The sequence below is a fragment of the Salvelinus sp. IW2-2015 genome, unplaced genomic scaffold (assembly GCF_002910315.2).
Source record: "Salvelinus sp. IW2-2015 unplaced genomic scaffold, ASM291031v2 Un_scaffold4961, whole genome shotgun sequence".
NCBI classification, from domain to species: domain Eukaryota; kingdom Metazoa; phylum Chordata; class Actinopteri; order Salmoniformes; family Salmonidae; genus Salvelinus; species Salvelinus sp. IW2-2015.
The window spans coordinates 370-9,047 of NW_019946230.1; the positions used below are offsets into that span (position 1 = coordinate 370).

Consider the following 8,678-nt stretch of genomic DNA (forward strand, 5'->3'; position numbering starts at 1 on the left):
ATATGGACTAATGCTTGACTAATCAAGTTACCCTAGCTTGATAGGAAAATCAAAAGGTCTCAGATGAAGTGCAGAAATAGTAAATAACCAAGGAATAGAATCGATAGTATTCTCTTTTTGAAGATACAGTATATATTTTTTTATTTCAAATCATTGGCCACTGTGAAACTGTTGTGGAAGCAAAGAGACCCACTCACAACACAGACGTGCACTACAGAGATCCATCTCTTGACATTCTGAAGATCCCTTCTAGCCATGCGTGTTCTGTTCTGGCCAGGGCCTGACTTGACTTTCACTGTAACTTGACATTGTCTTTCTTCTTATGTTCTTCTCCTTTCGGCGATGGGTCATATAACATCTGATTAGTTGGAGTTTACGAGTTATAAACATTCCTGTGGAGGATATAACCCTTCATAAGGTGGTTATAACGCTTCGTAAGGTGTTCATAACTCTAAAAAAAAAGAGACCTTTTAAAACGAGGCTTTGCTTAGAAACGGTAGCTAGAGAACCCCTCGTATCGTGGTATGTAAACATCAATTTTTTTCCTAATTTAAGCTTGTTGTTGTTGCTGTTATTGTTGTTGTTGTTTACATGATGTCCTGCTGGTGCTGTGTAGATTCACTGACCACCTGCGGGAGGAGAAGAGAGTCAGTCAGGGTGGATAGGTCAGTCACAGTGACAACAAACAGATGGCTTCGAGAGACACAGCGTATTTTATGGTTTATATTGACCCTTCGTTTCGACAGGGTGTCCCATTGAGACCAAAGTCTCTTTGACAAGGGAGCCTTGCATCGTACAATTACACACAATATTACAAAATACAACAGTCCCCTCATATAAATACCTTGGCAGTGTTAAATAAATAAAAATATATATTTTAAAATGTGGATCAATGACAAGTTGTCATTTAAAACACATATAAATGAACTAACCACAGGAGGCTGGTGGCACTTTAATTAGGGAGTAAGTGCTTGCGGTAATGGCTGGAGTGGAATAGGTTAAACGGCGTCAAATACAACAAACACATGGTGTCCATGTCAATTGAAAGGCTATAATCTATGGATTTCACATGACTGGGAATACAGATATGCATCTGTCCATAAACAAATCATTAGTTTCGAGCTACAATAGTAATTTACAACATTAACATTGTCTACACTGTATATTTGATCAATTTGATGTTATTTTAATGGATAATTTTTTTTAAAATCATTATTATTATTATTATTTTTTTTTTTTAAACAAGGACATTTCTAAGTGGCCCCAAACTTTTGAACTGTAGTGTAGATTAAACAAATATCAGAGTATCAGATGGAACAAATATCAGAGCATCAGATGCATTAGAGAGCGTTACAGTTTGGCCAGGACAGGACAGTGAATACACAGCTGTAGTTTAATGTGAAGAATAGTATGTTCTCCAGGGTTGGATTCAATCAATCCCAGTCAATTCAGGAAGTAAACTAAAATTCACATTTTAATTCCAATTCTGCTAAAAGGAAAAATTTGATTTGGAATATGTACAATTTATGAATTTGATTGAATTTAAAATATATTGAACCCAACCCTGGTGTCCTCTGTAGGTATTTTAACTGTGAGAGGAGGGTGAGGTGCTCAGAGGTGGGGTGGAGACAACACAGCCATCAGTACTGAGGTAGACAACACAGTCATCAGGTCTAATACTGAGGTAGACAACACAGTCATCAGGTCTAATACTGAGGTAGACAACACAGTCATCAGGTCTAATACTGAGGTAGACAACACAGTCATCAGTACTGAGGTAGACAACACAGCCATCAGTACTGAGGTAGACAACACAGCCATCAGTACTGAGGTAGACAACACAGTCATCAGTACTGAGGTAGACAACACAGTCATCAGTATGAGGTAGACACACAGCACTGTACGATGGAACCAACAGTCAATTACTGAGGTGACAACACAGTCATCAGTCTGAGGTAAACAACACATCATCAGTACTGAGGTAGACAACACAAGTCATCAATACTGAGGTAGACAACACAGTCATCAGTACTGAGGTAGACAACACAGTCATCAGTACTGAGGTAAACAACACAGTCATCAGTACTGAGGTAAACAACACAGTCATCAGTACTGAGGTAAACAACACAGCCATCAGTACTGAGGTAGACAACACAGTCATCAGTACTGAGGTAGACAACACAGTCATCAATACTGAGGTAAACAACACAGCCATCAGTACTGAGGTAGACAACACAGTCATCAGTACTGAGGTAAACAACACAGCCATCAGTACTGAGGTAAACAACAAAGTCATCAGGTCCTAATATGAGGGAGACAACACAGTCATCAGTACTGAGGTAGACAACACAGTCATCAGGTCTAATACTGAGGAGGTGAGAATATGAGAAGTGTGTTAATTAAAGGTGGTTGGGTCAACAGTTGAGATATAAGCTGCACTTACACACAGATCACGAGCACCATCGCTCATAGAATATGTCATCTAGAACAAAATTAACACCGGTCTTTCAAAAACTAAGGCTATGAAATACTATGTCTGCCTTTATTAGCTACGCCTGCGTGATCAGTTGTACTTTCCCCTGCGGACTGACTGTCAGCTGTGGGTTTCCATGGATACGTCCCGAATGGCACCCTATTCTCTAAATAGTGCACTACTTTAGACCAGAACCAGGGTAGTGGTCTATGTAGGGAATAGGGTGTTACTTGGAAACAAAGCCGATATTGGATGCTATGTATCGTCTGTGAGTTGCCTTTACCTCTCCGTCGCGGGTCTCGATGGTCTTTATCAGGACAGTCTTCTTGGAGTGGACCTCTGCTGACCGTCCGACGTCTGGGCTGGTCTCTGCGGACGGATCGGACAGAGTTAATAAGACAACCTCATACGAACAGAAACACAAAACCAACCTAACGTCAGCGTCATTTCAGAGTTGTATATATGATTCACTCTGCCTCAATCTAACACCAACCCAGAGTTGTATATATGATTCACTCTGTCTCAACCTAACATCAATTCAGAGTTGTATATATGATTCACTCTGTCTCAACCTAACATCAACCCAGAGTTGTATATATGATTCACTCTGTCTCATCCTAACATCTACCCAGAGTTGTATATATGATTCACTCTGTCTCAACCTAACATCAAAAGCCACAGTTGAATTACCCCCAACCAACCAATCAATCAATCAATTAACTTAAATCATCCTCTATTGTTGTCATTGAACTGATTGTGGTCTGTGATGCAAATATCCGAAATGCATCAATTCATGCCGTCAGTGTTTTCAGGTACAGCTGCTCCACCTTGTGGTGAAATTGTGATTCTGCTCTCAAATTCTGCTCTCACCATCCCTTACTTTTAAGGTACTGTACATGTCTTATAGGAGGACTCTTTGCTGATTGGTCAGTTGTGAGGAAGTGTGTTTACAGTGGTCACCTCTGAATCCAACAGTGGAATATAATGAGGCAGCAGAGTGGGAGCCAGAGTGAGAAGACTGGGAGCCGGATACCGTGATTCTGGGGAAGAGAGAGAGAACACCAACAGGACAGTTAATAACAGGTGAAATGACCACTTTATGATCATCTTAAATCACTCACTTACAGCCATGTTCTCACCCCTCTATCCTGCCTCGTCCGTCCCCACCACGCTCTCTCTCTCTCTCTCTCTCTCTCTCTAGCAATACGATCTATCCGTCTAGCTCTTCTCACTACAGAAGCATTCAGAACCTATTCCACTTACTTCTCTCTCCAGTCCACTTCCTAATACTTTTTATCACCTGTTAGGCAGCGATCTCTATGTCCAGGGCCATCTGTCACTCTTCTCTATCCCTCCCCCTGTTCCTCCACTACCCCTCCATCTTCTCTATCCCTCCCCCTGTTCCTCCACTACCCCTCCATCTTCTCTATCCATCCCCCTGTTCCTCCCCTACCCCTCCATCTTCTCTATCCCTCCCCATACTCCTCCCCTACCCTCCATCTTATCTATCCCTCCCCATACTCCTCCCTTCCCTCCCTCTTCTCTATCCCTCCCTATACTCCTCCCTTCCCTCCCTCTTCTATCCCTCCCCCTATTGCACCCCTCCTCCCTCTTCTCTAACCCTCCCATACTGCTCCCTTCCCCCTCTTCTCTATCCCTCTTCCTACTCAACCCCCATCTCCTACCTGCTCTCCTCTCCCTCCAGTAGCTTCCTGTAGGTAGCGATCTCTATATCCAGGGCCATCTTGACATTGAGCAGGTCCTGGTACTCTCTGAGGTGACGAGCCATCTCATCCTTCATCTTGGCATCTCATCCTCCAGACGAGTGATGGAGTCCTGGTAACCTCCAGCCCTCGTTTCAGACGATCCTCCATCTCCCTCATCGCCTCAGCAGAGACTCGTTCTGTAGGGGAGAGAGAGAGAGAGGAGAGGGATGATTACATAAACAGGAAAGTAGGTAAACAGGTATCATACTTAGATTGAGAGGGGAGCTGGTGGAGAGGTGATTGAAGTGATGATAAGTTAGGGAATTGTCCTGAAGTGTGTACAACTCCCCACCCATTTAAAAGGAAAAGCATTGGATTGTGAGTTCTTACACCAATCCATTCCTGTCAAATCCATGAAGGGAAGAAAACAAGAGTACACTTGGTACAGGAGGATGTAGAGTAGCATGTAGTAGCAGTCCAGAGGATATAGAGTAGGAATTAGTAATATAGAGTAGGACGTAGTAATATAGAGTAGTATGTAGTAATATAGAGGAGGATGTAGTAATATAGAGTAGGATGTAGTAATATAGAGTAGAATGTAGTAATATAGAGTAGGATGTAGTAATATAGAGTAGGATGTAGTAATATAGAGTAGGATGTAGTAATATAGAGTAGGATGTAGTAATATAGAGTAGGATGTAGTAATATAGAGTAGAATGTAGTAATATAGAGCAGGATGTAGTAATATAGATAGGATGTAGTAATTAGAGTAGGATGTAGTAATATAGAGTAGGATGTAGTAATATAGAGTAGGATGTAGTAATATAGAGTAGAATGTAGTAATATAGAGTAGGATGCAAGTAATAATATAGAGTAGGATGTAGAATATAGAGTAGGATGCAGTAATAGTCCAATAGGATATAGAGTAGGATGTAGTAATATAGAGTAGGATGTAGTAATATAGAGTAGGATGTAGTAATATAGAGTAGGATGTAGTAATATAGAGTAGGATGTAGTAATATAGAGTAGGATGTAGTAATATAGAGCAGGATGTAGTAATATAGAGTATGATATAGTAATATAGAGTAGGATGTAGTATATAGAGTAGGATGTAGTAATATAGAGTAGGATGTAGTAATATAGAGTAGGATGTAGTAATATAGAGCAGGATGTAGTAATATAAGAGCAGATGTAGTAAATATAGAGTAGGATGTAGTAATATAGAGTAGGATGTAGTAATATAGAGTGGATGAGTAAATAGGTGAGTAAGCAAATAGTTAGTAAGTCAGGATGTAGTAATATAGAGTACGATATTAGCTAATACTAGAGTAGGATGTATAATATAGAGTAGGATGCTATAATATAGAGTAGGATGTAGTAATATAGAGTAGAAATGTAGTAACAGTCCAGAGGATATAGAGTAGGATGTAGTAAATATCAGAGTAGGATGTAGTAATACAGAGTAGATGTAGTAATATAGAGCTAGGATTGTAGTTAATATAGAAGCAGGATGAGTAATATAGAGTTATGGTGTAGTAAACAGAGTAGATGTAGTAATATAGAAGTAGCATGTAGTAAATTAAGAGTAGGGTTAGTACAGAGTAGGTGTAGTAATTAGGAGGATGTCGTAACATAGAGTAGGTGTAGTAACAGCAGTAGGATGTAGTAATATAGAGTAATGTAGTAATATAGAGTAGAATGTCAGTATAGTAATATAAGTAGGGCTGTAGTAATATAGAGTAGGATGAGACATAGAGTAGGATTGTAGTAAATATCAGAGTATTGATGTGTAATATAGAGTAGGGATGTAGTAACATAGGTAGTAGGGGTAGTAATATAGAGTAGGATGTAGTTACATAGAGGTTAGGATGTAGTAATATAGAGTAGGGTTGTAGTAACAGAGTAGGATGTAGTAACATAGAGTAGGATGTAGTAACAGAGTAGGATGCACTTACGGTTCCCTGAGAGAGTCGATTTCACAGGTGTAGGACTGGATCTGATTGTCGTGACACTCCATGCTGCTCCTGTTTGGACTGTCTCAGAGCATCGTTTTCTTGTTCACAGCCAGTTCAGGTCTTGAACCTGGAGAAGAGGTGGAGACATGGGTTAGCTACTGTCACTGTCTAGTGGTGCCGATGAGTTAGCTTAGCTCACTGTCACTGTCTAGGTGCTGAATGTAGTTAGCTTAGCTACTGTCACTGTCTAGTGGTGCCGATGTAGTTAGCTTAGCTACTGTCACTGTGTAGTGGTGCAGATGTAGCTAGCTTAGCTACTGTCACTGTCCACATATCATATCCAGTTTCAACTTATTTAACACTGCTTTACTTCAAGGACTGGCAGTCACATGTTCTTTGCCAGGGTTGGGGACTTGGGGTCGATTTCATTTAATTTCAATGCAGTCAATTTAATTCCAATTCCAATTTAATTACTTAACCGAAACGGAATAGGCTCCAATCCTGTTCTGTACTGTCCTAAGCCAATTCTCTCAACCATCCCGATGGCAGCAAGCCTCTCTAACTATGACCCCACTGTCAATACCCACCCATTTTTCTATTGTTTACCTTGGACTTGTACCAGTCCTCAGTACTGTACCATATTATATAAAACTACGGTGTATTATAGATGGTGTTTACCTTGACTTGTACCAGTCCTCAGTACGTTACCATATTATATAATACTACGGTGTGTTATAGACGTGTTTACCTTGGACTTGTACCAGTCCTCAGTACTGTACCATATTAATAATACTACGGTGTGTTATAGATGGTGTTTACCTTGGACTTGTACCAGTCCTCAGTACTGTTCCATATTATATAATACTCCTGTGTATTATAAATGGTGTTTACCTTGGACTTGTACCAGTCCTCAGTACTTACCATATTATATAATACTACGGTGTATTATAGGACAGTGTTTACCTTGGACTTGTACCAGTCCTCAGCCTCTGAGATGTTCTTGGCTGCGATGCCCTCGTACTGCATACGGATGTCCCTGAGGGCAGCGGTCAGGTCTGGTTTGGACATATCCATCTGGACCTGCACGGAGGTCTCCTGCATCTGGCTCGTCAGCTCATGGATCTCCTGCAGGGGTCAGAGGATAGAGTTCGGAGGTCAGAGGTTAGGGGTCAGGGGTTAGGGGTCAGGGGTTAGGGGTCAGGGGTTAGGGGTCAGGGGTACATACAGGATTTAATTTAGATGATCAGCTTTTAGCATTAACAAATATTTTCTTCCTCCACTCTCCTGATTCATTGACTTTACATCCGGCCCAGAATTACACTGCCTATACTGCTCACCAGAGAAAAAACATGGCTCCTACATTACAGGACCACTGGTCTCTCTCTCTGTCCTACAATACAGGACCACTGGTCTCTCTCTATCTCTGTCCTACATTACAGGACCACTGGTCTCTATCTCTGTCCTACATAGACAGGACCACTGGTCTCTCTCTACCTCTGTCCTACAATACAGGACCACTGGTCTCTACCTCTGTCCTACAATACAGGACCACTGGTCTCTATCTCTGTCCTACAATACAGGACCACTGGTCTCTCTCTCTCTCTCTCATATACATTTCCCAGCATCTAGTCTCTCTCTCATGGTTTAATTATAGCTGTGCATGTGTTGAACAATGTTACAGAGGGCACTCCATGTCACGAACCAGCTGACACATGCCAGCATTTCTCTCAAGTCAAATGTCAGGGGAAGGAGAGAGAGCATGAAAGGACGTCTGGCTTTAGAAGCTAGAAAAGTCCCTCTCCCCATCCACTGTACGCAGTGTAGCTGTACAGTTGGTTGTAGGTGTAGCTGTATAGTTGGTTGTGTGGTGTGTGTAGTTGGTTGTGTGGTGTGTATAGTTGGTTGTGTGGTGTGTGTAGTTGGTTGTGTGGTGTGTATAGTTGGTTGTGTGGTGTGTGTATAGTTGGTTGTGTGGTGTGTGTAGTTGGTTGTGTGGTGTGTATAGTTGGTTGTGTGGTGTGTATAGTTGGTTGTGTGGTGTGTATAGTTGGTTGTGTGGTGTGTGTAGTTGGTGGTGGGGTATTTTACATTATATTTCCCATCATAAAAATGTCAAGCAGAAAGAACAGCTGCAGGTTTGGTGTATTGAAGGTGCGGATGTGACGAACGTCGGATGGTAAAGAACACATGGGAACTGACATAGACTGGCGTAGAGACAATGATACCCTTTTCTGTAGCGTAAACAAGCCTTGTCCAATCCAGAAGGCTCCTTTGGGGCCAATCTGCTGTTTCTGCTGCATACTGGGTATGTTCTATACACAATGACCCTCTAGCGTCGTTCCAGCAACTATGGTAGACAAGTAAACAGGCCATTTCAGCTTGGCTCGGCCCGGTTTAGCTTGGCTCGGCCCGGTTTAGCTTGGCTCGGCCCGGTTTAGCTTGGCCCAGCCCGGTTCAGCTTGGCCCTGCCCGGTTCAGCTTGGCCCGGCCCGGTTCAGCTTGGCCCGGCCCGGTTCAGCTTGGCCCTGCCCGGTTTAGCTTGGC

The 8,678-nt window shown here is 42.0% G+C and overlaps 1 pseudogene; it reads right to left on the reverse strand.

The window, feature by feature from the left end:
- Positions 1-308: 308 nt before the first annotated feature.
- LOC112077838 (desmin-like) overlaps positions 309-8,678 on the reverse strand; it is a 20,231-nt pseudogene continuing 11,861 nt past the window's right edge.